At 42.5% G+C, this 27250-nt stretch overlaps 1 protein-coding gene across 1 annotated transcript in view; it reads right to left on the bottom strand.

The window, feature by feature from the left end:
* The window catches only part of LOC124616123 (zwei Ig domain protein zig-8-like), a 282641-nt gene that overhangs the window by 50071 nt on the left and 205320 nt on the right, over positions 1–27250 (bottom strand). The window lies entirely within an intron of this gene.

Raw genomic sequence — 27250 nt, 5'->3', positions numbered from 1 at the left:
CCGCCATCGAGGTGAACGGCGGCTTGAATCGTGCAGCGCCCCATGGACGCAGACTGGTGGGAGTATTATTATAGTATGGGAAACATTCTCCTGCGGTTACATGGAACCTGTGGTAATAATCGAAGACACGCTGACAGCTACGAGCCACCTGTATCCATTCATGCTTGATGTCTTCCCCGACGACCAAGTCATCTTTCAGCAGTTTAACTGTTCGTGTCTCGGATTCAGAAACGTGATACAGTGGTTTGAGAAGCATTATTGTGAACTCTTGTTGATGACTCGGTGACCAATTAGCCTCATGTAAACGTTACGGAACCCGCCTGGGTCGCTATCAGGCGCCATCACCACGTAGGCAAATCAGTGTCCGGTTATTTGCGCGAATTTCATGACCTGTGCGTAAATACCTAATATCACATGTTTCCACAATCCTACCAACAAACATTCCGGTGCCTGATACTCAGAATTAGTGATGTATTTCGTTCCAAAGACGGATAAAACACTCTGAAGCAAGTAGTCATATTGTTTTGGCTCATCAGAGCATTTACGTCACTCGAACATCACATACCGAGGGAGGTGGCACAGTGGTTAGCATAATTTCCTTCCCCATTATTGACGCAATCTGAGGTTTTTCTCCGTCCCTAATGCCCTCGATGTCGACGTGAAGTTAATCCCAATCTTCCATCTTTTGTTCCTTCGAATATCACAAGTCAGCCATAGTTCTATTGTTGATTTAACTGTAGTCATGGAAATGTTATTAGATGACACATACTATTCTTCTCCACAACATGTCAGAATCCTACCACCTTCGGAGGTTCGAGTACTCTTTCACGCATAATTGTATCTGTCGTCCTTATCGTAAGTTAGTTTCGGTTATGTTAATTAGTGTGTAAGGCTAGGGCCCGATGACCTTAGCAGTTTGGTCCCATACGAAATTACCACAAGTTTCCTATGTCACAAAATGCGCCCGGCTCTTAGTCAATGTCTCGGAGAGCTCACGAAAGACGAAGTCACTAGTGGAACCAGAAGCCGGCAGTTACCAAGATACTCCTACACGCGCATTGCAATCATTGACGTGCCATAATTATGAAGTGTAAACCCGGATAGGTCAGTCGGTAGGGCTTTAGACTTAACCCAAGGACCAGGGTTCAAGTGCCGAAGTCTATACCTAGGTTGAGCTCTTCTCTCTATAGCGAAGTGGGTAATCTCCTAAACCTTCCCAACAGATCAAAACTGTGTGAAGCTAAATGGTTCAAATGGCTCTGAGCACTATGAGACTTAACATCTGAGGTCATCAGTCCCCTAGAACTTAGAACTACTTAAACCTTACTAACCTAAGGACATAACACAGGTAGGGCTTTAGACTTTTAACCCAAAGACCAGGGTTCAAGTGCCTAAGCCTATACCTAGGTTGAGCTCTTCTCTCTATAGCGAAGTGGGTAATCTCCTAAACCTTCCCAACAGATCAAAACTGTGTGAAGCTAAATGGTTCAAATGGCTCTGACCACTATGAGAATTAACATCTGAGGTCATCAGTCCCCTAGAACTTAGAACTACTTAAACCTTACTAACCTAAGGACATCACACACACCCGTGCCCGAGGCAGGATTCGAAACTGCGACCGTAGCAGTCGCGCGGTTCCGTACTGAAGCGCCTAGAATCTCTCGGCCACTACGGTGGGCTATGTGGAGCTGATCCCGAACATAATACCTTGCCTTTCACGTGCATTTCTCACACGAACTGAGCATCCGATACGATTCATAATTGCCGCTGAAAGCTTGTATTCTGCTATCTCTCTCCTACTTTCGGAATTTCTCCTGCGTATCAGTGAGGGTAGGTATGCCAACGATTCTGGTGGTCTAGAGGTAAAGCGCTTACTTGGAAACGTAATGCCGCGGCTACGAATTCCGCCTGATGCGCGAGGATCTATTTTCCAGTCTGCCATTAAACTAGCCTTCATCACTCATCAATATGAAGATTCGTCTGGAATGACACGAGACTCCGATACCAAAATAAGGTTACTGGCTTATGTGAAGACACATAAATCATTTAAGCGGAGCATAGTTGACCCACAGTAAATTACTATTACGTAGCATGTATGCGTAATATACTGGGTTATTTACATAAACTGTACACCTAAGTGCAGAGTCCATAACATGTGACACAGATTTTAACTAGACACGTCGACCAGTTCCTGTATTATAGTACTCTGCGAAAAAAAGATGGTTCAAATGGCTCTGAGCACTATGGGACTTAATATCTGAGGTCATCAGTACCCTAGGAGTTAGAACTACTTAAACCTAACTAACCTAAGGACATAACACACATCCATGCCCGAGGCAGGATTCGAACCTATGGCCTTAGTAGCAGCGCGGTTCCCGACTGAAGCGCCTAGAACCGCTCGGCCACAGCAGCAGGTTTGGTAGTAAATGTGGTGGATAATTGGAAAGATGTAGGAACTTAATAATTAAAAATGGCGATGGGTAGAAAATTTAAAATATAAAATAGTACAGTGGGTGCAAATATTAAATAATGGAATGGTTTGGTAATATTTAAAAAACACTAGGAGAAAAGAAGATCTGCACTACTCAAGGTTAAATCAATCTTTGGCTCAGAAGGGGTACATTATGCTGCCACGAAAGTCTTTGGTCACTTACCTAATCATCAAAAGTCTGACAGATAGCCATATAGCATTAAAAAGGAAATGAAAAGAATTTCTTAACGGCAACTCCTTCTACTCATTAGATCACTGCATCGTCGAAACAATCTCGGATATATGGTGTGAGCTGGATATCATCTAGGCGGATGTTTGGTCCTGTATAACCTTTCTCCTTCCCTGCTGCTTCCGTTTTCTTGCCCGTACAGGATAATCGTGTCAGCAAATTCAAAATGGTTGAAATGGCTCTGAGCACTAAGGGACTTAACATCTGAGGTCATCAGTTCCCTACAACTTAGAACTACTTAAACCTAACTAGCCTAAGGACATCACACACAACCATGCCCGAGGCAGGATTCGGACTTGCGACCGTTCCCGACTGAAGAGTCTAGAACCGCTCGGCCAGCAAATTCCGTCACTCAGTATCACTCCATTTGATTATGGCCAATCGACGTTAGTAAACACAGAATACAGTCAATTTCAGTACAGACATTTTACAGCTGGTCTGGTTATGTGATTACGCAGTAATCTATCGGCGCTGAGTGACTTCTATTATTATCCGAACCTCTACACCTAAGTATTCCTTGGGATTCTTTAACGTATAATCTTAGCAACAACGGCACCGGTGTATGTGTTCCACTATCAGAATTATCCGAACGATTTTAACGTATAAGTTTAGATGCTGTCGTTCCCAGTCCATGGTCTCTTACCTAAAATTGATGCATTTTCCCTTCTCTATCATACTTGAATGTTTGTAACACGGTCCGGTCACAGAAGTAGCCTGTATATTTCCTTTTAACAGGGCTGTTGTGCGAAGATTCACCTGTTGTTCCCACAAGAAGAGTTCAAAAAACCGTGACTGCGGTTAATTAAATTTACGACAGTTGTATAGTGGCCTCATCTTGTATTCAATGACTAGTGATAGTGTAGAACTCTGAACAACGAGGAGGACATTAATGGAAGAAAATGTAATCACCGATTTGCGGAAATAAAAGTAAAGGGGCGTGAGCGCAATTTCGCTTAGTATCCGGTTGTGCAGCAATAAATATGGTTATATCTGAAACCTCACCACAAATTTTTTTTTTTTTTTTTTTTTTTTTTTTTTTTTTTTTTTTTTTTTTTTTTTTTTGGTCATCAGTCTACTGACTGGTTTGATGCGGCCCGCCACGAATTCCTTTCCTGTGCTAACCTCTTCATCTCAGAGTAGCACTTGCAACCTACGTCCTCAATTATTTGCTTGACGTATTCCAATCTCTGTCTTCCTCTACAGTTTTTGCCCTCTACAGCTCCCTCTAGTACCATGGAAGTCATTCCCTCATGTCTTAGCAGATGTCCTATCACCCTGTCCCTTCTCCTTATCAGTGTTTTCCATATATTCCTTTCCTCTCCGATTCTGCGTAGAACCTCCTCATTCCTTACCTTATCAGTCCATCTAATTATCAACATTCGTCTATTGTACCACATCTCAAATGCTTCGATTCTCTTCTGTTCCGGTTTTTCCACAGTCCATGTTTCACTACCATACAATGCTGTACTCCAGACGTACATCCTCAGAAACTTCTTCCTCAAATTAAGGCCGTTATTTGATATTAGTAGACTTTCCTTGGCCAGAAATGCCTCTTCTTGCCATAGCGAGTCTGCTTATGATGTCCTCCTTGCTCCGTCCGTCATTGGTTATTTTACTGCCTAGGTAGCAGAATTCCTTAACTTCATTGACTTCGTGACCATCAATACTAATGTTAAGTTTCTCGCAGTTCTCATTTCTACTACTTCACATTACCTTCGTCTTTCTCCGATTTACTCTCAAACCATACGGTGTACTCATTAGACTGCTCATTCCGTTCAGCAGATCATTTAATTCTTCTTCACTTTCACTCAGGACAGCAATGTCATCAGCGAAACGTATCATTGATATCCTTTCACCTTGTATTTTAATTCCACTCCTGAACCTTTCTTTTATTTCCATCATTGCTTCCTCGATGTACAGATTGTCTTACACCCTTCTTAATACGAGCAATTCGTTCTTGATCGTCCACTCTTATTATTCTCTCTTGGTTCTTGTACATATTGTATATGACCCGTCTCTCCCTATAGCTTACCGCTACATTTTTCAGAATCTCGAACAGCTTACACCATTTAATATTGTCGAACGCTTTTTCCAGGTCGACAAATCCTATGAAAGTGTCTTGATTTTTCTTTAGCCTTGCTTCCATTATTAGCCGTAACGTCAGATTTGCCTCTCTCGTCTCTTTACTTTTCCTAAAGCCAAACTGATCGTCACCTAGCCCATTCTCAATTTTCTTTTCCATTCTTCTGTATATTATTCTTGTAAGCAGCTACGATGCATGAGCTGTTAAGCTGACTGTGCGATAATTCTCGCACTTGTCAGCTCTTGCCACCTTCGGAATTGTGTGGATGATGCTTTTCCGAAAGTCAGATGGTATATCGCCAGACTCATATATTCTACACACCAACGTGAATAGTCGATTTGACGCCACTTCCCCCAATGATTTTAGAAATTCTGATGGAATGTTATCTATCCCTTCTGCCTTATTTGACCGTAAGTCCTCCAAAGCTCTTTTAAATTCCGATTCTAATACTGGATCCCCTATCTCTTCTAAATCGACTCCTGTTTCTTCTTCTATCACATCAGACAAATCTTCACCCTCATAGATGCTTTCAATGTCTTCTTTCCACCTATCTGCTCTCTCCTCTGCATTTAACAGTGGAATTCCCTTTGCACTCTTAATGTTACCACCGTTGCTTTTAATGTCACCAAAGGTAGTTTTGACTTTCCTGTATGCTGAGTCTGTCCTTTCGACATTCATATCTTTTTCGATGTCTTAACATTTTTTCTGCAGCCATTTCGTCTTAGCTTCCCTGCACTTCCTATTTATTTCATTCCTCAGCGACTTGTATTTCTGTATTCCTGAATTTCCCGGAACATGTTTGTACTTCCTCCTTTCATCAATCAACTGAAGTATTTCTTCTGTTACCCATGGTTTCTTCGCAGCTACCTTCTTTGTACCTATGTTTTCCTTCCCAACTTCTGTGATGCCCCTTTTTAGAGATGTCCATTCCTCTTCAACTGTATTGCCTACTGCGCTATTCCTTATTGCTGTATCTATAGCGTTAGAGAACTTCAAACGTATCTCGTCATTCCTTAGTACTTCCGTATCCCACTTCTTTGCATATTGATTCTTCCTGACTAATGTCTTGAACTTCAGCCTACTCTTCATCACTACTATATTGTGATCTGAGTCTATATCTGCTCCTGGGCACGCCTTACAATCCAGTATCTGATTTCGGAATCTCTGTCTGACCATGATGTAATCCAATTGAAATCTTTCCGTATCTCCCGGCCTTTTCCAAGTATACCTCCTCCTCTTGTGATTCTTGAAGAGGGTGTTCGCTATTACTAGCTGAAACTTGTTACAGAACTCAATTAGTCTTTCTCCTCTTTCATTCCTTATTACAAGCCCATTTTCTCCTGTAACCTTTTCTTCTACTCCTTCCCCTACAACTGCATTCCAGTCGCCCACGACTGTTAGATTTTCGTCCTCCTTTACATACTGCATTACCCTTTCAATATCCTCATACACTTTCTCTATCTGTTCATCTTCAGCTTGCGACGTCGGCATGTATACCTGAACTATCGTTGTCGGTGTTGGTCTGCTGTCGATTCTGATTAGAACAACCCGGTCACTAAACTGTTCACAGTAACACACCCTCTGCCCTACCTTCCTATTCATAACGAATCCTACACCTGTTATACCATTTTCTGCTGCTGTTGATATTACCCGATACTCAACTGACCAGAAATCCTTGTCTTCCTTCCACTTAAATTCACTGACCCCTACTATATCTAGATTGAGCCTTTGCATTTACCTTTTCAGATTTTCTAGTTTTCCTACCACGTTCAAGCTTCTGACATTCCACGCCCCGACTCGTAGAACGTTATCCTTTCGTTGATTATTCAATCTTTTTCTCATGGTAACCTCCCCCTTGGCAGTCCCCTCCCGGAGATCCGAAGGGGGAACAATTCCGGAATCTTTTGCCAATGGAGAGTTCATCATGACACTTCTTCAAATACAAGCCACATGTCCTGTGGATACACGTTACGTGTCTTTAATGCAGTGTTTTCCATTGCCTTCTGCATCCTCATGTCGTTGATCATTGCTGATTCTTCCGCCTTTAGGGGCAATTTCCCACCCCTAGGACAAGAGAGTGCCCTGAACCTCTATCCGCTCCTCCGCCCTCTTTGACAAGGCCGTTGGCAGAATGCGGCTGACTTCTTATGCCGGAAGTCTTCGGCCGCCAATGCTGATTATTTATCAAAATTTAGGCAGTGGCGGGGATCGAACGCGGGACCGAAGACGTTTTGATTACGAATCAAAGACGCTACCCCTTTTTTTTTTTTTTAATCTCATTTTGTTCGGTTTTGTTCGTTGTGTCTGCTCGGGGCGGACGCCGTAAGACATCCATTTATGTTCGTTGTTGATCGATTGACTCAGTTTTTTTATTACAGAGGGCACGTGTAGCCGTCTGACCGAAAGTCCTAGACCACGGGTCTACCCCTCCACATCTTTTACCCAAGGAATTTCAACGCATTTTCCATAACGTGGACTACCAAGGGTAGGTACGTATATACATAGGTATAAATCGAAATAAAAACGAATTTTGGTACTTGTGGTTAACTTTTCCTGACAATACACTTTTTAAATTGGTATTGATGCATAAGCAGTGTCCGTAACCGGAAAATATCTTTTAGCACAATCTTAGCAGTACCAGCGCATCTTCCAAAACGCTTAATATATACAGGGCTCTTCAGCTAAACTGTTCACTACATATTTTTCAGAAAAAAGTATAAGGCATTATAATTCTCTTTTCATCCAGATGTATTGTCAGAGGGTATCACTAAACGACGTATATTCTGTTTCCTACAGCAATATTAATTACAGAGATCTGTGCATCAAGTTCGCTTTTTGAAATTGAACTATAATAATTTCTGCTCCTAGTATCGTTGTTTTCAAGGAGGAGAATTCAACGGGGATATACTCTTCCAAATCCGATTATTAATACTGGAGTAAGAGCAATATGTAAAACTTAGAAGGTATCCGTCTTGAACCATAAACCAGTTGCTGTCATATACGGAACTTCGTGATTTCATATTCCAATAAGGAAATACGTTGCGTCGGGTAGTAAGGAATCAGAGTCCTGCGCCGCCACGATATCTGTGTGAAAGAGGTACAGTAAAAAAAAAATGTGTTTTCACCCTATCTGTATCAATCACGTGTGTCGAGCGCTGAAAAGGATTAGTAGATGCGAGTATAATAAGAGCCCTGAGGGTTGAGTACGAACATAACTATGTATACAGAAAGTTTATCCATTCCGGGATTCGAGAATCTGTATCATTTTTGCAACATATCGTTCCGAGGGATTCCAAGATTCTCGAAATTGTTCTGATTTAAATAATATAAATGTGGCATAAAGAGAGGCAGAAGGCAAGCGACCATTATTACAATATTTGGCAGCTGTCCATCCAGGCTGACAGGGTCGTAATGGTAAAAGTCAAACAGGAAACAAGTAATGACTTAATTAAATGAAACAATACTTTTACTGTTACCATTCACCGTTTTATTTATCTCCACGACACGTTTCAAAGGTTTAAACCCCCATCGTCAGATGGTTTTACATTAGTTAGTATGACATTTGTGTTTGTGTGTGTGTGTGTGTGTGTGTGTGTGTGTGTGTGTGTGTTTGTGTGTGTGTGTGTGTGTGTGTGTGTGTGTGTGTGTGTGTTGTGTTACGGTTTTTTGGAGGAACTTGTGGCACTGTCTAGTGCAGAAACAAGGCATTATTTCAGAACATGATTTCGGGATTCTTCTGACAAAAAATTAAACTTATATCAAACGGTAAACATAAAATAAGTAAAACAGAATACCTGCAGTGGTCACAGGTTCCTTTCGCTGCCATAACACATCACATGTATTCTGTCATATTTGTAAACAAATATGGCGTCTGGAAACTGCTGCGTGCAAGGTTCGTACAGCAGAAGAGAAGACATTATCGCAAAGTACAAAGAATATACGTCGTAACAACATTATTATAGAAAAAATTTTTTTAAAGATGTGGAGATGTTTGTTTTGAGGTGTCGAATACATGTGTTGGAATAAAACGATGACTGGTAACAGTAAACTTGTTGTTTCATTTAATGTCAATAACAGTCACAGTAAAGCCTAACCTAAAACTGCATTTACAGTTAAAATGACGTTATTGCTCATATGACGCGGTTCAGGAGTTTAGTCAACGAATGTCTCACATACAGCTCGAAATACGATATGGATGTGCATAATCGCTCCTGGATATTTCATGGTGGATATAATTCGAAACGCGTCATATGAGCAACAAAGACATTCCTTGCCTGATGCCTGATTTCTAATATTGCACCACAGTCAGGCTCCAAGCAGAACTACTGACTGACGTCGGATAACAAATGACAAAATAAAATTTTTATTCATGCGACATAATAACAAGCTAACAGTTTTCAGATTTTTTCCCTTACTTCTAATCACACAAACCTTCTTTTTTTCTACAGGAAGTACTCTAGGAGATTTCATGAGTGACTTTGCGAATAACAAAGTACGTAAGATAAATGACTGTACCTTCCGACTGCGATGATTTAGACGCTCATGTTTTTCATACCGCCAAGGTCCCATAGACATTAGTATATGACACAAATTTTAGATTGGCCCATCTACACGTTCCCGAAAAAAGCAGCCTTATCAACAGCAACTTCCAGCCAGTTGCGCAACCGGAAAGGAATTTTTCTCCCTCACGGGCCTTGTAACACTAGGGCCCGTGCCACGCCCGCCCTGCCAGAAAGCAAGTCCCGCTACATTAACAGCTTCTTTAAGGGGTTGCGTTACATAACTCAACGCGTTTTTAACTCTGCTCCGTGACGGAGAAAATTTATTTTCCGGTTGCGTAGCCGGCAGAAAGTAGCGACTGATAAGGCGGACCCACAGTGTGTCAGATAAGAAACGAAACAGAAATTTGTTTCGTGTGACGTCATTCCAGATTTACAGTTTGGAACTTTCCTTCGGTTCTGCTTTGAAACCTTGCTCTTTGCCAAAGCTCATGATTATATGTCAACGGGAAGTACCTCATAGCTTTTGATGAGTGAGTTGGTGAGTATTAAAATATGCGAAATAAATGGCCCTATCTTTTGACTGGATTGAGTAATGCGCTTCAATAGTTTTCAACGTCAAGAGACCACTAATTTCTGTATATGGCATATATTTCAACGTGAGATGTCATCCCGTTCCTGAGAATAACCGTTTTTAATCGTCGGACACACACGCAGACAGAAAGACAGACAATAAAGCGATATTATAAGGGTTCCATTTTTACCGATTGAGGCACGGAACAATAAAAAGTAAATCTCGTCCAACAAACGAAGAGAAATTGTATCTTATATCTTAACACTCAATGCAAAAGTAACTTGAAGAGAACACATGGGGGTAGGAACAAAAGTTATCCCGACAGAGGGTGTCCAACAAGAATCCCATTTCAAGGAATGTGAAAATCATTGTTATTTGCAGAACACTGGGATAATGCGTCTAGGGTAAGGAGCAGGTGTGCTACGAGCTGATCGAACGATACACGATCTGCTGCTGTTACCATAATCACAGTTCAACTCTTGAGGAACTGCCGTACCTTTATTATAAGTCAGCCCAGGACTGTTTAAATTTTGCGCGCAAAGAGCTTCCGTCCATATCTTGTGTCATATTTACCAGCGGGATTGTGAAAGAAGCATGGAATTTTGTTAGTCATTTCTGATTCGACTCAGCGCAACACTTTCGCTCTGCGAATAATTCTCTTTACCGTTGAAGCTACATTTACTAATGGTGGAAAACTCGAATATGTAGTTCAATATTCGCAAAGGCTGCGGCAAGTTATGCATCAGATTTGGCAAAGTGTGAACGTTTAGACCAGGAATATTCGAGAGTAGGTAACTAGTCGTTACTTGTTTGACGTAACATTACGGATAAAAGCTATGCACAGTTTCTTATCGCAGTGCTAGCAGCTGGCAGCAGAGGACATATCTGCTGAAATGCATATTTGTACGTGTTACCACCAAGATGGTTGTCCAGTTCATTATTCGCTTATGGCTAGCAAAACCATCACACAGCTCCATCCACGTCGCTGGACAGGACGGCATGATATATCGCTTGGTCTCATTTGACGTCAGTGGACTGTTCTTTCGAGTCCCAGTATGTGGGAACCTGGAGCAAAACTTTTGTTTCGTGAAACAGTGTTTTATGTTTGTTTGTTAGGCTCTGCTCGGCAACTGCGTATTTCTCCAACTCACGATTTTTAATATTCCGCTGATGTTCTGCACAGGGGATGGAAACGGTGCGGATGAACTGGCAAGGTAACTGCTTCCGCATTCACATTATATAATGTAAATTTCAGGAATCCTGACGTTGAGACTGTCCTTAACAGAGCACAGCATCTGCTTCACCTTCTTAGTATGTCGGAAAACAGATCTGACATCACGTATTCCCAGGACTCTGCCAGTTTGCTGGATGTAGAGCCGCAGAGGGAAAGGAATGAGATCGGTGGCTCAATACGTGAATGTTCAATATTTTCACGTTTCTTTTTCTCGGTTCTTGCTGACTTGATATCAAGTGACCCATAGCCGTACTTCCGAAACACATACATCAGACTATTGATTTCGGAACCCAAGTGGTTTTCGTCAAAAACGGTTTTTGCTTTGTGCACCAGTGTATTAAAAGCCGCTTTCTTCTCTACTGGGTAGTGAAAACTCTGAGTGCGCAGTTAAAAATCAGTATGCGCCAGTTTGCGGTATACTGAGTGGCCGAGACGCCCATTCGACTTATGTTGTACCACAACGTCTAAAAACGGCAGCCTCCCTTCTTTCTCTGTTTCGACGGTGAACTGGATTCCAGGGTGCATGTTCTTCATATGTTCCTGAAAGTGCTCAAGAACATCTAAGCTGTATGGCCAGACCATACAGGTGTCACAAACAAAATGATAAAATGAAGAAGGATGAAGGGGACCTGAATTTAATGCGCGTCCCTCAAAACGTTCCATAAAAAAGGTGGCGTCTTCCGGAGACAACGGAGAATCCATAGCCATTCTGCCCGTCATTTCATAAAATTTGCCGGCTCACAAGAAGTAGGTGGTCGTCGTTACATGTCGGAACGACTTCATCGTTTCAGGAGACAAATGCTCTGCCAACAGTTTCAGTGTGCCCTCCACAGGATCTTTTGGAAATAGTGAGACCACATCCTGACTGACTATAATATCGTATGGTCCATCTGTAATCTGTTTAATATTCTCAATGAAGCTGTGAGAGTTTTCGATGTGATGTTCACAGCGGCCGGGTATCGGCTGTTGTACAAATCCATTCAGTCTATGATGAGGACCTTCCTTTCAGGGTTCTGACAGGAACAGAAAGAGAAGTGTTACCGTAGAACTTGTGAAAAATTCATCTATTCCACGTCTCTTGCCTTCCACTTAGTGTGTCGGTCTAGCCGCAAGTAGCCAAATGTGCTATCAGTTTTAAATTCACATTTACTCCTACATTTTATTTTGGAAAGGGGGCCCCCGACTGTGTCAGCAAGGAGTACCCTATCAGTCTGGCGCAAAATTCCTTATATCGACACGAAATTCTGCATAAGACAGAAAGCGATTTGACGTTCACAACAGATAAATCCTAAGATCCAAATACTGTAATATCTCCGAAGGTACTTATCAGAGTATAAAGAGAGGAATGCAAGTGAATTAGTTCCTTTCAGGAACATGACACCAGCAGGAAACATTATTGTAAGTCCATTTAAATAGGGACGTTGGGACTTATTGCTGATATTAAAATAACTATAAGAAGAGACTTTCCACAGTTCACCTAAGTGAAAACACAATTATGCATCTTCAGCGTTTCAGGAATTATCTGAAGTGGACAACTTAGGTGAATGATCCAGTAACATATATTATTCATTATTTCTGTCACCAGTCTGCTTAGAATGTCGCGTAACGTCAGGAAAGTGCCCAGCAAATAAAAGTACTTCTCTCGCTACGACGTTTTTAACTTAAAGGTCCTTACTTTTGTATGATCCTATTTTTTATTAAGGTCACCCAGCCTCGTTAACGTCTGACGATAGACCGAGTGTGTAACAGCTGTCGCGCGTTCGAAGTCTTGTGCTGAGTCACTAGAGTAGCTAGGATTTGCGCCTGAATGTAGCTATGGTGAATGGCCTTTGGCTGACAGTCTCCAGTAAAGATCTGTGCTCCTGCAATTTTCTGTTGTTCGTTTTTAAGGCAGCAGCCAATTTTTTTTCCATGCCATCTGTAAAGTTCACTGCTCGTATCCGTTGTTATTCAGTAACGAGTAAACAACAGTTCTGGCCGCCCGGCTAGCGGCGCGGCCTAACGCGCTGCTTCCCGAGCGGGATGGCGTGCCGGTCCCCGGCACGAATCCGCCCGGCGGATTAGTGTCGAGGTCCCGTGTGCTGGCTAGACAGTGGATGGTTTTTAGGCGGTTTTCCATCTACCTCGGCGAATTTAGTCTCAGTTATACTGTCTCGGCGATTGCTGGGCAAACACCCTTTCCACGTACGCCTGCACGATGATTATTCTACTACGCAAACGTTTGCTGGCTGTTACACTCGTCTGGTGTGAGACGATCCCGGGGGGGGGGGGGGGGGATTTCCAAAGGGAACCGAACCACACAATAATCAATGGTTTGGTGTAAGGGAGCGGGGGTGGACTGCTGTGGCCCGTTGTGGGTTTGTGAACCACTGAGGGCTACAGCAGGACGAAGCCTCTCCATCGTTTCCAGGACTCCGGTTTCATACACACATACATACTAACCACGCTTTCTATTCCAGGATAAGCACTGTATACACTGGTGCATTTAAACGAGGAAAAGGAAGAAACGATGCTCGTAATTGCCTGGCCACACTTCCCCCGACAATCTATGTTGATGGCTCTGCACCATCGTTCCGTGGGAATTCTCATTGGGTGAAACAGCACTACTGCGGCTAATTAACATTCCGGCTCTGGAGAAACGTCCATGATACGCCTGGAAATGAGAATCGATTGTAAAGAGCTGCAAGAACCATTGTCTGAACAGGAAGTCAGTGGGAGACAATGCATTCACTTTCTATAGATAATATGGATGAAACTGCATTTTCCGTAATATTCTCCTCCAGTACCTTGTGAAACATTTATTTCACTTACCACTAACCTAATACTGATTGCAGGCACGTCATCCACTCTAGCGATCACTGCATCTTCTAAGTCGCGAATGCTTGTAGCTCGCTGTCCTTCTCCGTCGTCATATAGTGGTAACAGCTGCCCTGTTATACTTAATAGTCGGAACAGCCCTGGGTGTGAGATGGATGTCATCTACGCGGATATTTGGTCCTATACAACCTTTCTGTTTCTCTGCTGCTTCTGGCTTCTTGCTCATACACGTTAATCCTGTCAGGAAATACCGCCACTGGGTACCACTCCATTTGATTACGGCCAGTCGATGTTAGTACTTGTGCTTGTCGACACAGACTTTGCCGGCCGAAGTGGCCGTGCGGTTAAAGGCGCTGCAGTCTGGAACCGCAAGACCGCTACGGTCGCAGGTTCGAATCCTGCCTCTGGCATGGATGTTTGTGACGTCCTTAGGTTAGTTAGGTTTAACTAGTTCTAAGTTCTAGGGGACTAATGACCTCAGCAGTTGAGTCCCATAGTGCTCAGAGCCATTTTGACACAGACTTCAGTCTGCTGCAGTACAGATATTTTACACCAGGATTGGTCATGTCAGCGCGCAGTATGCTGTCTGCATTGGATTACTTCAATTATTACACACTGAAGAGCCAAAGACACTGGAACACCTGCCTAATATCGAGTAGGGTCCCCGTGGGCACGCAGAAGTGCCACAGCACGACGTGGCAAGGACTCGACTAATGCCTGAAGTAGTGCTGGAGGGAACTGACACCGTGAATCCTGTAGGACTGTCCAAAAGTACGTAAGAGGACAAGGGGGTGGAGACCTCTTCCGGACAGCACGTTGCAAGGCATTCCAGATTTGCTCAATAATGTTCATGTCTAGGGAGTTCGGTGGCCAACGGAAGTTTTGAAACTGGAGCCAGTCTGTAGCAGTTACGGACGTGTGGAGTTTCGCATTGTGCTACTGGAATTTCCTAAGTCCGTCGGATTGCACAATGGGCGTGAATGAATGCAGGTGATCAGACAGGATGTTTAGGGACGTGTCACCTATGAGAGTCGTATCGAGACGAATAAGGGTCCCATATCTCTCCAATTACACTCGCCCTGCACCATTACACAGCCTCCACCAGCTTCAGCAGTCCCGTGCTGATATGGAGGGTCCAGGCATTCATGAGGTTCTTTACATTCCCGCCGGCCAGGGTGGCCGTGCGGTTCTAGGCGCTACAGTCTGGAACCGTGTGACCGCTACGGTCGCAAGTTCGAATCCTGCATCGGGCATGGATGTGTGTGATGTCCTTAGGTTAGTTAGGTTTAAGTAGTTATAAGTTCTAGGGGACTCATGACCTCAGATGTTAAGTCCCATAGTGCTCAGAGCCATCTGAACCATTTTTTTTTTTTTGAGGCGTAAAGTTTTGTAACGAGCAGTCATCATGGTTACACGAGTGGGCCTTCAGCTTTGAACGCCCATATCGATTATGTTTCGTTGAATGGTCCTAACGCTGACACTTGTTGATGGTTCAGCATCGAAATCTACAGTAATTTGCGAAAAGCCGCACTTCTGTCCCGTTAAATGATTCTATTCAGTCCTCGTTGGTCCCGTTCTGACAGGATCTTCTCCCGGCTGCCTCGATGTCGGAAATTTGATGTTTTACAGGATTCCTGGTATTCATGGTCGCTCGTGAAATGGTCGTACGGGAAAATCTCCTCATCCCTATGTAGGAGATGCTGTGTCTCATAGGTCGTGTACCGACTATAACACCACGTTCAAACTCACTGAAACCTTTATAACCAGTCTTTGTAATAGAAGCAACCGATATAGCAACTGCGCCAGACACTTACTGTCTTATATAGGCGTTGGTGATCGCAGCGCTGTATTCTGGCGGTTTACATAACTCTGTATTTGAATACGCGTGCCTATGCCAGTATCTTCGGCGCTTCAGTGTACCTCTACACCTAAATGCTCGTCGGAAATGCCTTACCCTAAAATCTTTGCAACAACGGTAACGGTACATGTATTTCACCATAAGAGGAAACAGAATGATTTTCGCTTGTAAGTTTTCATGCAGTCGCTCCCAGGCTATGGTCCCTTATCTCAAATCGATACAATTGCCCTTCTCTATGAATGTTTATAACATCATAACAGAAGCAGCCTGTACACTTTCTTTGAAGCGGACTCCCGTCCAAGGATTCACGCGTTCTTTCCACAAGGCGAAATGTTACAAGAAATCTGATCGATTTAGCAGGGCGGTGTGACCGAGCGGTTCTAGTCGCTTCAGTCTGGAACCGTGCGACCGCTACGGTCGCAGGTTCGAATCCTGCCTCGGGCATGGATGTGTGTAATGTTCTTAGGTTAGTTAGGTTTAAGTAGTTCTAAGTTCTAGGGGACTGATGACCTCAGATGTTAAGTCCCTTAGTGCTCAGAGCCATTTGAACCAAACTATGGTATGGAAAGCAAATATGTATACGTACACTATCATGTTGACACACCTTCTGCCATCAGTAAAAGGACTAATCACATCAATATGTGTGCTTATCAGTTAACTACTAACGAGACGGCGAAGGGAATACTCTGATAATTCGACAATAAATATCAGACAAGGTGGGCAACATTCAGAAATTCCTCAATAAATTTATTTTTCTTTCCCCACATAAATTGTGCTTATAATTAACGGTAAAATAAAGATTTTATGGACGACCCAGTTTGATTATCGTAATTTTACTGCTGAACTTATGCTTAGGCTTGCGTTTAGCCCGGGAAACATTATTTATTCCTTATGACGAAACTGTTATCAGACTTAGATTTTGTGTTCCGTCTATAGGAACTCAAGAGAGAGTATAGAAACCTTTAAAGTACGCCCCATCGTGCGTAATTTGTGTAACATATGTGGTTATAATGATCGTAGGTGAAGATACGAATAACTTGTACGATTTTTTCAGTTAGAGAGAACGTATGTGGTCACATCGAACTGTTATTCAGAAAAAATGAAGTTATTTAAGTTATTTTCGAAGTGTAAGTGGAGGGACTTGCAGTTACAAACGAAGTGATACGTTTATTATCAACATTGAACTAACATCAGCGCAGGGTTTAATAGCAAAGATGCATGTAAAGGCCACGAGCAGAGTCAGTGTTTGAGGGCTATGTGGTGCACGGTTCCTATTTGATATAGGAACATATGCCATTGCGAAGGCCATTCGATCCTCTGCCTCTCTATACCGATGTTACAGTACGTTAAAGACAGTTAGAAAGACGAACGGGAGCCGACGACCAGACAAATTTTGGGAATCGATTAGTTCCTTTCGAAAGTTATTTAATTGGGCTGCAATTACTGCTAAGCTAATGACAACGTTTGTATTGGCGCTGTTTAGATTTTACGTACGAAAACAGTCACCCTCAAATAATTCCGGACTGGAGTTAGATCGATTGTTCATATTTGGTACACCGGTGTAATGGACTTCGGTCTGAGATAAGTCTTAACCGTTGGAAATTTTCTTGCTTCGTTTAGATTTTACGTGCTAAAAACACATTTTTCTGGGTGGTTTTGTAGTGCGCCTCTTAAAAAACTTGTACGATTGGTTCAAACTTTGAAAGGAGGTAAATAAACAGATGAAAACGAAACGATTTTTTTCTTCCCAATAATCTTTATCTTTTATTTAGTTACCAAGTCGTACTAAATTTTGTGTGTAAAATTAGTTCTTGTGTGTACTGAATTCATGAGAACGTTTTAAAGTGAATCAGTTAAGCAAAAGAAGCATCTTTACAGTGAAATTGAAACCTCACTTTCAAAAACCTTGCTTCATATGGATTTTACGTGCATATAATACATTTACTGTGAGTTTTGTTTCCGTGCGTCACTTCTCTGTTTAGCACTTGGGCAAATCGTTCCAACTTTTATTAAGGTTGACAAATTCATGTAACTGATAATCTTTCTCTTGCTTTGTGGAAGCTTAAGCCATTATCACAATACAAAGAACTATATCTAATTAGGCGTCGACAGAATCAACAAATATATCCATCGGTTGTCAATCTATGGCGGTCAAAGTCCAAATAAAAGTAGAATAAAAGTTGTACAACAGAACAAGAAATAAACAGTCATAGCACTAGTTGAATATGTACTGTAGAGTTAGGGATAAAAAACAAAGTAGCTAGCTTTCCACTCATCTGTCAGCTTCTAAGACATTTAAATCAAAACATCACAGCATATTTGCGCTTTTTACGACTCACCTCTACATCCATTGCGCAGTGAGTTCTCTTAGCTGCAACGTGTTACTGCACCTGCATCTGGCTATTTATAGGATAAAGTCGCTGATCCTTTGCCCATAATCGAGTAGATTCGTCGGCCATAGCAAACAATATACACTGATCAGCCATACATTATGACCACCGACCTACTATCAATATAATCCATCCCCGGCGATAACATCGTCAGCTGGCGAGAACAACTGTCAGTCAGACACAGGCACGGTGCATTTAGTATCAGTTAGCGGGCCGTCCGGGTGTAGAATGGGGAAAGTTCACGATCTGCTTGAGTTTGACCGAGGGCAGGGTGTGATGAGGTGGAGGCATGGCACAAACATTTCGGAAACTACACAACTTGTCGGGTTTTCGAGGAATGCTGCGGCGAGTGTCTTCAACACGTGGCGAAACCAAAGTGAAACGATTGAGCGGGGGATTGGTCGGTCACATCTAATTACACATGCCGGACGTTGAAAGGATGGGCAGACTGCTATATTGGCACAAGCCGTGCACTGTAGTGGATCTGACATCAGACTTTAATGATGGGCAGAGTACAAGTGTGTCTGAATACACAGTGCACAGAACACTCCTTATGAAGAGTCTCCGCAGCCCATGACTCTTGCATGTGCCAACATTAACACAACGGCATGGACAACTGCGACTGAAACAGGCACGCGAACATCGGCACTGAACGTTGGTGCAGTAGCAGAGCGTTGCCGGTCTGATGAATCCCGATTCCATGATTATGCCATTGGAAGGGAGCGAATTCGTCATCTTCCAGGTGAACAGCTCCTTAGCACCTATACTGGGGACTAGAAACAACCTGTAGGCGCCTCCGTTATGCCCTGGCGAACATTCACGTGGGCGTCCATGGGTCCAGTGGGTCTGTGCAAGGCACCAAGGCGACCAAGGAGTTTCATACACTGGTTGAAGATCACATACACCCCTTCATGGCGGTTATGTTTCCCGACGGTAGTGGCATTTTACATCAAGATACTGAGTCATATGACAAGTCTAGGAGTGTGATGGACCGGTTCGAGTAACACAGTGGCGTGTTCCAATAGATGGGCAGGACCCGCAACGTGCTAGATCTGAATCCGATCGATCACGTCTGGCATGTGATTGAACATGGCGTCTGAGCCGATCATCCAAGTTCAGGAACGTATGTGTGCAGATGTGGTGCCAATTCCATCCAGTGAACTATCAAGCCGTCATTGCTTCCAGGCCACGACTCACCGCCGCGGTCAAACGTGGACATGCAGGGTATTAGGTACGTGGTCATAATGCTCTGGCTCGTCAGTGTACAATATAATTTCACTGAAGAGCATACATGAAACAGCTTAAAATGTATTTCGGCGATTCCATTATAGCGATGGATTTGTTACTGGAGGGGTGCTAAAGTAATCTTCTGGTTTCTGGTGGTGGTGAGAGAAGGGAAGATCAGTTTACCCTGGGGTGACCACATCTCCCACGAACCCACTCCCAGGTATAGTGAGAGCTGTAAAAATAAAACACTAATTGGCGAGGTTCTAGAAAGAGGAATGCATCTCCAACAGGAAGTATCCAAGATTTGTGGTACACCTGTAATAGGAAGTATCGCAGAGTGGGAATGCACGATGTATGTTAGGTACAGTAACCAATCATCAGCAACTTGTTTGACATATCTGCCAAAGTAGTTCCACGGAGACGTCAGCGCAGCGCAGGCGCACTGTGGTAAGTCATTTGTATGAACAGTAGTGAAGATACCTTGCAGTGTGTACGTCCCAGACCAGTCTTTAGATATAAGTCGAACAACGTAACTATCCTGCTCTGATCCTGCTGACATGTTTGAGACGTGGAACCTTGCTTACGCCGTGACTGTTCGCAAGCTGACTTCGATTAAAATGTCTGGTACCAAATTGTGACAAATTTTTTTGAAATCTAGTCACGCCACGGTCAAGCAGTCGAGCATTTTTGACAATCACGGGACGACACAGCATAGATCGATATTAGTGCTGAAATCATGAGACTGCGGGTAGTGGCTACAACTTAACATTACATGCGGAGCCGATACTGACGAACATGTCGGACAAAAGTCACAAAATTTATAAGGCCGCTCATCTTCTGCCAACTGAAGGTGCCCGGTCACACGTTTGATAGCAAGTGGCTGCATTTTCTTTTAGTACTTACCTTTGACATAGCACCTAAGTGATGTGAGGCAATGAAAATACTATAAAGACTGTCTTAATGGCACTTGGAAATGAAGTCAAAAGAAAAAATTTGCATGCTGAAAGTTCTTCGTTTGGCACAGCACAATGGGGCAAAATATTTAAAACCGTTATGAATTCAAGAGCCCAGGAACATGATAACTGCAAGCACTCAACATGGTCATTGGTACACCGCCTATAAATCATAATGATATGCTTTACACAAACTTGATAATTAAGTTTCCTGTACTAAAATCATATCTGCATTGCTCACAAACCTGCAAGCAGTGTGATAACTTCTGTTGTAAGGCTACGAAGGCTCTGAAACATTTTGACTGACCTTGTCAGACTTGTGATATAAGGTATAGTCATTGACCTTTAATGCCTGACGTCACCTGTGGCACTGAAACGTGCGTGCATTAAATTTTCAATAACACTGAATGTATTACGTAACCAAGATGGTGGATGGCGGGAAATTTCAAACTAAAAAAAAAAATGGTTCAAATAGCTCTAAGCAATATGGGACTTAACATCTCAGGTCATCAGTCCCCTAGACTTTGAGCTACTTAAACCTAACTCACCTAAGGACATCACACATATCCATGCCCTAGGCAGGATTCGAACCTGCGACTGTAGTAGCAGCGTGGTTCCGGACTGAAGCGCCTAGAACCACTCGGCCACAGTGGCCGGCTTGGAAGTTAATGTGGTGGATAATTGGAAAGGTGGTAAGTACTTAAAAATTAAAAATGGCGATGGGTAGAAAATTTAAAATATTAAATATTACAGGGCGTGCAAAAAGTAAATAATTGAATATGTTGGTAATATGTAAAAAATTCAGTATACCACTTGGAGGAAAGTTTGTACAACCAGTCGCAGTGCCAGAAAAGTTTTTTGACATTGCCCACAATCTTCAAATTTATGCGCAGCGCTATTTATGCACAGATGGGCTCTATTGCCGATTAACTAGCATCTTAAAGTGATCTCTTTGTCTATAGTGAACGATATTCTCAAAAAAGGGAACTCAGCTTTCACTACTCATTATTTTACGCATATTTGGGATATCGAATTTACTGTGGTAAAGAACGGACAAAAGCTGACTCCAAATATCTCACTGAATGGAGTTTTCAATCTTGTGCTAATGCATTAGGTTTCGATGAAACTGTTTTAAATGCAGACAGTATTTAAGGTGCGAGTGTTTTTAGTGCAATAATCTGTAAAAGGAGTTACTGTACTTATCTTGCTGACATTAAATATATGAAATCAAACTCAGAGGCATTTGATGAAATGTTAGCTCAAAAGAAGACAGCTATTGGTGTGGATGCGATCATAGTTATCTGTAAACCAGAATTCAGCCCGAAAGGTCAAAGAACACATTGTAATGTAGCAATTTATTAAGAGTTGTCACCTTGCACTGAAAACGTAGCTTGCCGTGGAGCTGGGAGCAGAGAATATGATGGACCTCACTTTCGCACATCTGACGGTGGCTACTGGGACGGCCGGTGGTGTGCTTCGCTAATGGTGCGTACGATACGTTACACACGCTCTCTATGAATCTGAAGAAGCACTGTTAATCGACGTTTTTCATACTTAGCGCACGAAATTCTATGGATAACACAACCGTACTGCTAAACTTTCAAAGCAATAACTTCAATACTTTCAGAGATATGTATTTCTGTATAAAACACATTGTATCTGTTCTGACATTGTGAAACTGAGTAGGGACTGGAATTTATTAATTTAAAGTATCAACTGAAATTACAGCCAAGAAGACAGGTTTATATAATCTAATTTTCTGGAATTGTCTATAGTTTCTTTCTCACAGAATACTGATGTAATTAACAGTACACTGGAAAATAATTATTTCATTCTGTTTTGGAGGTTTGAGTGCTTTGAAGAGAATGGGACTGAGACAGTGAATGAAGGATATACGTAAAGTGAAAATGCGATATTTTATCAAAACTGCATAAATGTAAGCGTGAGAAAGTTGTTGCGTAATAGGGGAATTTGTGCGTGAGCTTGATTTTGCAAAGGGCACCCAGAAGGGACGTAAAATATTAAATTTATTAGTAAGTTATTTTGTGGAAAGGAACCGTTTACTGTTTTTATTAAATTTTATTTTCTTTCGGAATTACGAGATTTCCAGTCTTAATTACGTGTAGTAATCTGACCGGCTGATATTAGAAATACCACGAGTATAGAATTGCTCGAAATGATCTGATTCGCTATTTAATATACTACTCAATAGGAATTTAGCATTTCCTGAGCGTTTGAGTAGGGTTTGGCGCCTCAGATGTATGAGTGGATATGGCCATTTGGGAGTCCCTTTCTGGTTAACACCTATGTTAATTCAAGCTGATCAAATTTGAACCAAAATGAAGAAATCCACGCGTTTGATCGGTTATCGTGGAGTTGACGAAAAGCTACTACAGTGTTGATAATTTTGAGAAAGTTTGAGCTTTGTGAATGACTTACTTTAGGAGATTTCCGCATGTGGACATTCGGAGTCGTATTTAAACTCCGCGTGGGGTGTTTCGTGCAAATTACGATACATTACGGGGAGCAATTCTGTACATCTACTCTACTGGACGTCTCACTGTGGTAACTCGCAAATAGTGGTGGATCATTGGCTATTTAGGACATTTAAAATACCGGGTCGGACTAAATACCTTCTGGCTGCTTCTGGGTGTGAACTTGTTGCAGAGGCAGTAAGCAACATTGCATAATTAGTGTCGGAATACCAAGTAAGGACTTGATATTCATTTCCTTACAGGAAATTTTAGATTTTTTTAAAACAAGTCCTGCAAGTATCCCGAACGCTTGATAGTTAAAATAACTTTCAGATTTTGCCCATGGACTGGAGTTACGCGGCTTTTGAGTGGTAGATATTCAGCTAATTTTTCACCAGCGTTGCTTTTATCAGCTAAATCTGTATCAACTATCGCAGAATGAAGGGGCAGACAACGTGAAGCCTATCCAGGTAGGTGGAAGAAAAATTGTTTAAAGGATACTGAGAAACCGACGCACCCCGCCGCAACATGAATGAACTCGCTTAGCTTTGATATCTCAATTTTGTTCATGATACTTAGAGGGAACAGCGGCGCAGAGAGATGCGTATAGAATTTTCACAAGTAACTGAGATTTGTCTAGCTGGAGCGCAATTTCATATTCCGCTGGCTGTTCATTATGCAAGGTGGTTTACGAAATTACTGTGGAGATGCTGTCACCAGCATCTTCCAAGGAGGAAAGGGTGAATCAGGAGAAAAAGGAAATAAAGAGGAAGGTTAGAAAAACAAAGCAAGACAGTTCTGTAAGTACCCGAACAAAATACTATACACATATGCCTTGCGCAGGAATACTATGATAGCTAGGGAACTGAAAGATAACTGTGGACGCAATGCATGTATGAACCTTACCTGCTGTCTTCACTACTTCGGTTATGTATATACACCACAGGCCATTAAAATTGCTACACCAAGAAGAAATGCAGATGATAAACGGATATTCACTAGACAAATATATTATACTAGAACTGACATGTGATTACATTTTCACGAAATTTGGATGCATAGATTCTCTGAAATCAGTACCCAGAACAACCACCTCTGGCCTCAATAACAGCCTTGATACGCCTGGGCATTGAGTCAAACAGAGCTTGGATGCTGTGTGCAGGTACAGCTGGCCATGCAGTTCAGCAAGAGTAGTGACTGGCGTTTTGTGACGAGCCAGTTGCTCGGCCACCACTGACAAGAAGTTTTCTGTTTGTGAGAGATCTAGATATTGTAATGGCCAGGACAGCAGTCGAACATTTTCTGAATCCAGAAAGGTCCGTACAGGACCTGAAACATGCGGTCGTGCACTATCCTGCTGAAATGTAGGGTTTTGCAGGGATGGAATGAAGGGTAGAGCCACGGGTCGTAACACATATGAAACGTCCATTGTTCAAAGTGCCGTCAATGCGAAGAAGAGGTGACCGAGACGTGTAACCAAAGGCATCCCATACCATCACGCCGGTTGATACGCCAGTATGGCGATGACGAATACACGCTCCCAATGTGCGTTCACCGCGATGTCGCCAAACATGGATGCGACCATCATGATGCTTTAAACAGAACCTGGATTCATCCGAAAAAATGACGTTTTGCATTCGTGCACCCACGTTCGTCGTTGAGTACACCATCTCAGGCGCTCCTGTCTGTGGTGCAGCGTCAAGGGTAACAGCAGCCATGGTCTCCGAGCTAATAGTCCATGCTGCTGCAAACGTCGTCGAACTTTTCTTGCAGATGGTTGTTGACCTGCAAACGTCCCCATCTGTTGACTCATGGATCGAGACGTGGCTGCGCGATCCGTTACAGCCATGCGGAAATATGACTGGCATCTCTACTACTAGAGATACGAGACCGTTGGGATCCAGCACGGCGTTCCATATTAACCACCTGAAACCACCGATTCCGTATTCTGTTAACAGTCATTGGATCTCGACCAACGCGAGCAGCAATGTCGCGATACGATAAACCGAAATTGCGATAGGCTACACCTTTATCAAAGCCGGAAACGTGATAGTACGCATTTGTCCTCCTCACACGAGGCATCACAACAACGTTTCACCAGGCAACGCCGGTCAACTGCTGTTTGTGTATGAGAAATCGGTTGGAAACTTTCCTCATGTCAGCACGTTGTAAGTGTCGCCCCTGGCACCAACCATGTGTGAATGCTCTGAAAAGCTTATCATTTTCATATCACATCATCTTCTTCCTGTCGGTTAAAAATTTCGCGTCTGTAGCACGACATCGTCGTGGTGTAGCAATTTTAGTGGCCAGTAGTGTAGTACATCCATTGAAGTTTCTACAATAACTTATTAAAAATATAAACATAATTCCTTCTCAAAACAGGAAATATTATCTTTAGTTACCAAAAATCATTAACAAACATTGCAGGATATCTCTTACGCTTACATCTTGAAAACAAAAACAGCGAACATCTTTATTTTATGCTGATGATTATCAGTCATTAGTAGTGAGTACGTCCTCCAGGCACAAAGATAAATTCTTCCACTCTGCGAGGCGCTCTTTGGAAGAGACCATCAAGGTTGCCTTGATTTATAGGGTCCCACTTCTTAATGGTAGCTTCAGTGAGCTCCTAAGGATTGTCAGCTGGAATCGGACGCTGTGCAATGGCCAGATCCGACAGGTCCCATGCATGCACAATTGCATTTATGGCTGGGGACTGTACGGCCCAATTCATTCAATTAGTGTTGCATATTTAAATGTACCGAGAAAGCGCTAGATTACGGTGCGGTTTTACATTGCCTTCGTGTAGGAAGAAGATGTCATCGACTGCACATCTCTATGTCCTTAAGAATCGTTTGTAGGACCTCTTAGAGGTGTTGGTGACCAGTCAAATTGCTGTAGATGGAAATTATAGGGGTCCGCCGTCTCATCTTTATTGCCGCCCTGAACAACACTTCTTCCTGAGGATGGACTTCCTGAAAGTATTGGCGCTCCTAGTGTCGTCTAGCGTTCCTAAAATCCCTAACATGCAAACGAACCCTGGTCTCCTCAAACAAACATGACATTACTCCATTCTGCAATGATCCAATGGTGATGTGCAAGAGCTTAGGTCCCTAGACTGCATCTGTTCCGTAGGATTACTGCTAAACTTCTCATTGGTCTTCTAGAATGAAGATCATCCTGATGAAGTTTTCTCCGCGCTATTTGTCTGAGTTAGGAATCCCTGTTGGCCGGGGAACTCATTCCCAATATTTTTGACAACTGATGTTGGAGGTCTGCAAGCCGAAAGTTGGAGGAAACGATGCTGATTTGGAGTTGTTATAAGAGGGTGACCACTGCGAGGTCTATAGGTCACATTTCCTGTCTCTCTGTACATTCTCAACACCTTAGACACTCCACTCTGAGTGTCTCGTGGTTGTGTATGTTGCTGTGTATGACCTACTGAAAGTAAACCCACTGCCCTGACTCTATCAAAGAGGCTGCAGTGCTGAACACAAACTGAATGCAGTGCTGAACACAAACTGAATGAAGCTGTTGCTGATATTGGAATGCTCGCCGGGTGCCGCTGCGGCAGCGGTGTGTTTACATGAGTCAGAAACGGCCACAGGGCATACCAGCAGTAAACACCATCCAGTACACTGGCTCTGACTGGATAATGTTTGAAGTGCATAGGTCAATGAGACCTCTAGTATCGTAGACTGCAATTAATGATAGTATTATAAATTTTTCTTGAACAGTGTAATTTGTAACGCTCTACCAAACTAACGAATATTATTCAATAGGGCTCGACGATAGAGTTCATCCAGAAGAAACGACATTTATATCCCAGACATAGTTCAGAACTTTCGTATAAAAACAATAGACCACTGGTCAGTTTTGACTCACCTTGCATAATCTGCTTAATGACTGAATAAGAGCAGTTGTCCTATCTCTAATAACTAAACCCATAATAGATCTTACGTAAAACACCTTTCCGCTTCCTCGTATGTAAAATTGTGTCTCAAAATACAAATTACTAGCGAACATTTTGAGGTATTACATGAAATGAAACAAAGAGAGTATTGGAGTAAGTGTTGATTAAATTAGTGAAATTCTTAAACAATCCGTGTATGTGTGAATTTTGCTGAAACAGTCTTGACCAACAGCAAGAAATCTGCAATAAAGTTTCGTGTGAAAACGTTATTCATTATTGGCGCGCCATACATAATAGAAGTAGAAGCTCTGTGGCCCAGGGTTGTGATTTTAACAATTCTCAGCAGGAACTTACCCAATTTTCTAGATTTTTTCCAAAGTGCGAAAACCTGTGTCTTATATTGCTTTTAAGGATTTGAGTTCTTATATTTATTTGTAACGCTGTTGTTTCTCATGAACTGGTTTCAGGGCGCTGTATTATCCCGTATTTAAGTCTGTTTGTGAAGCGT

This window comes from Schistocerca americana, chromosome 5 (assembly GCF_021461395.2).
Source record: "Schistocerca americana isolate TAMUIC-IGC-003095 chromosome 5, iqSchAmer2.1, whole genome shotgun sequence".
Taxonomy (NCBI): Eukaryota; Metazoa; Arthropoda; class Insecta; order Orthoptera; family Acrididae; genus Schistocerca; species Schistocerca americana.
This window is presented reverse-complemented; position numbering and strand designations above follow the sequence as displayed.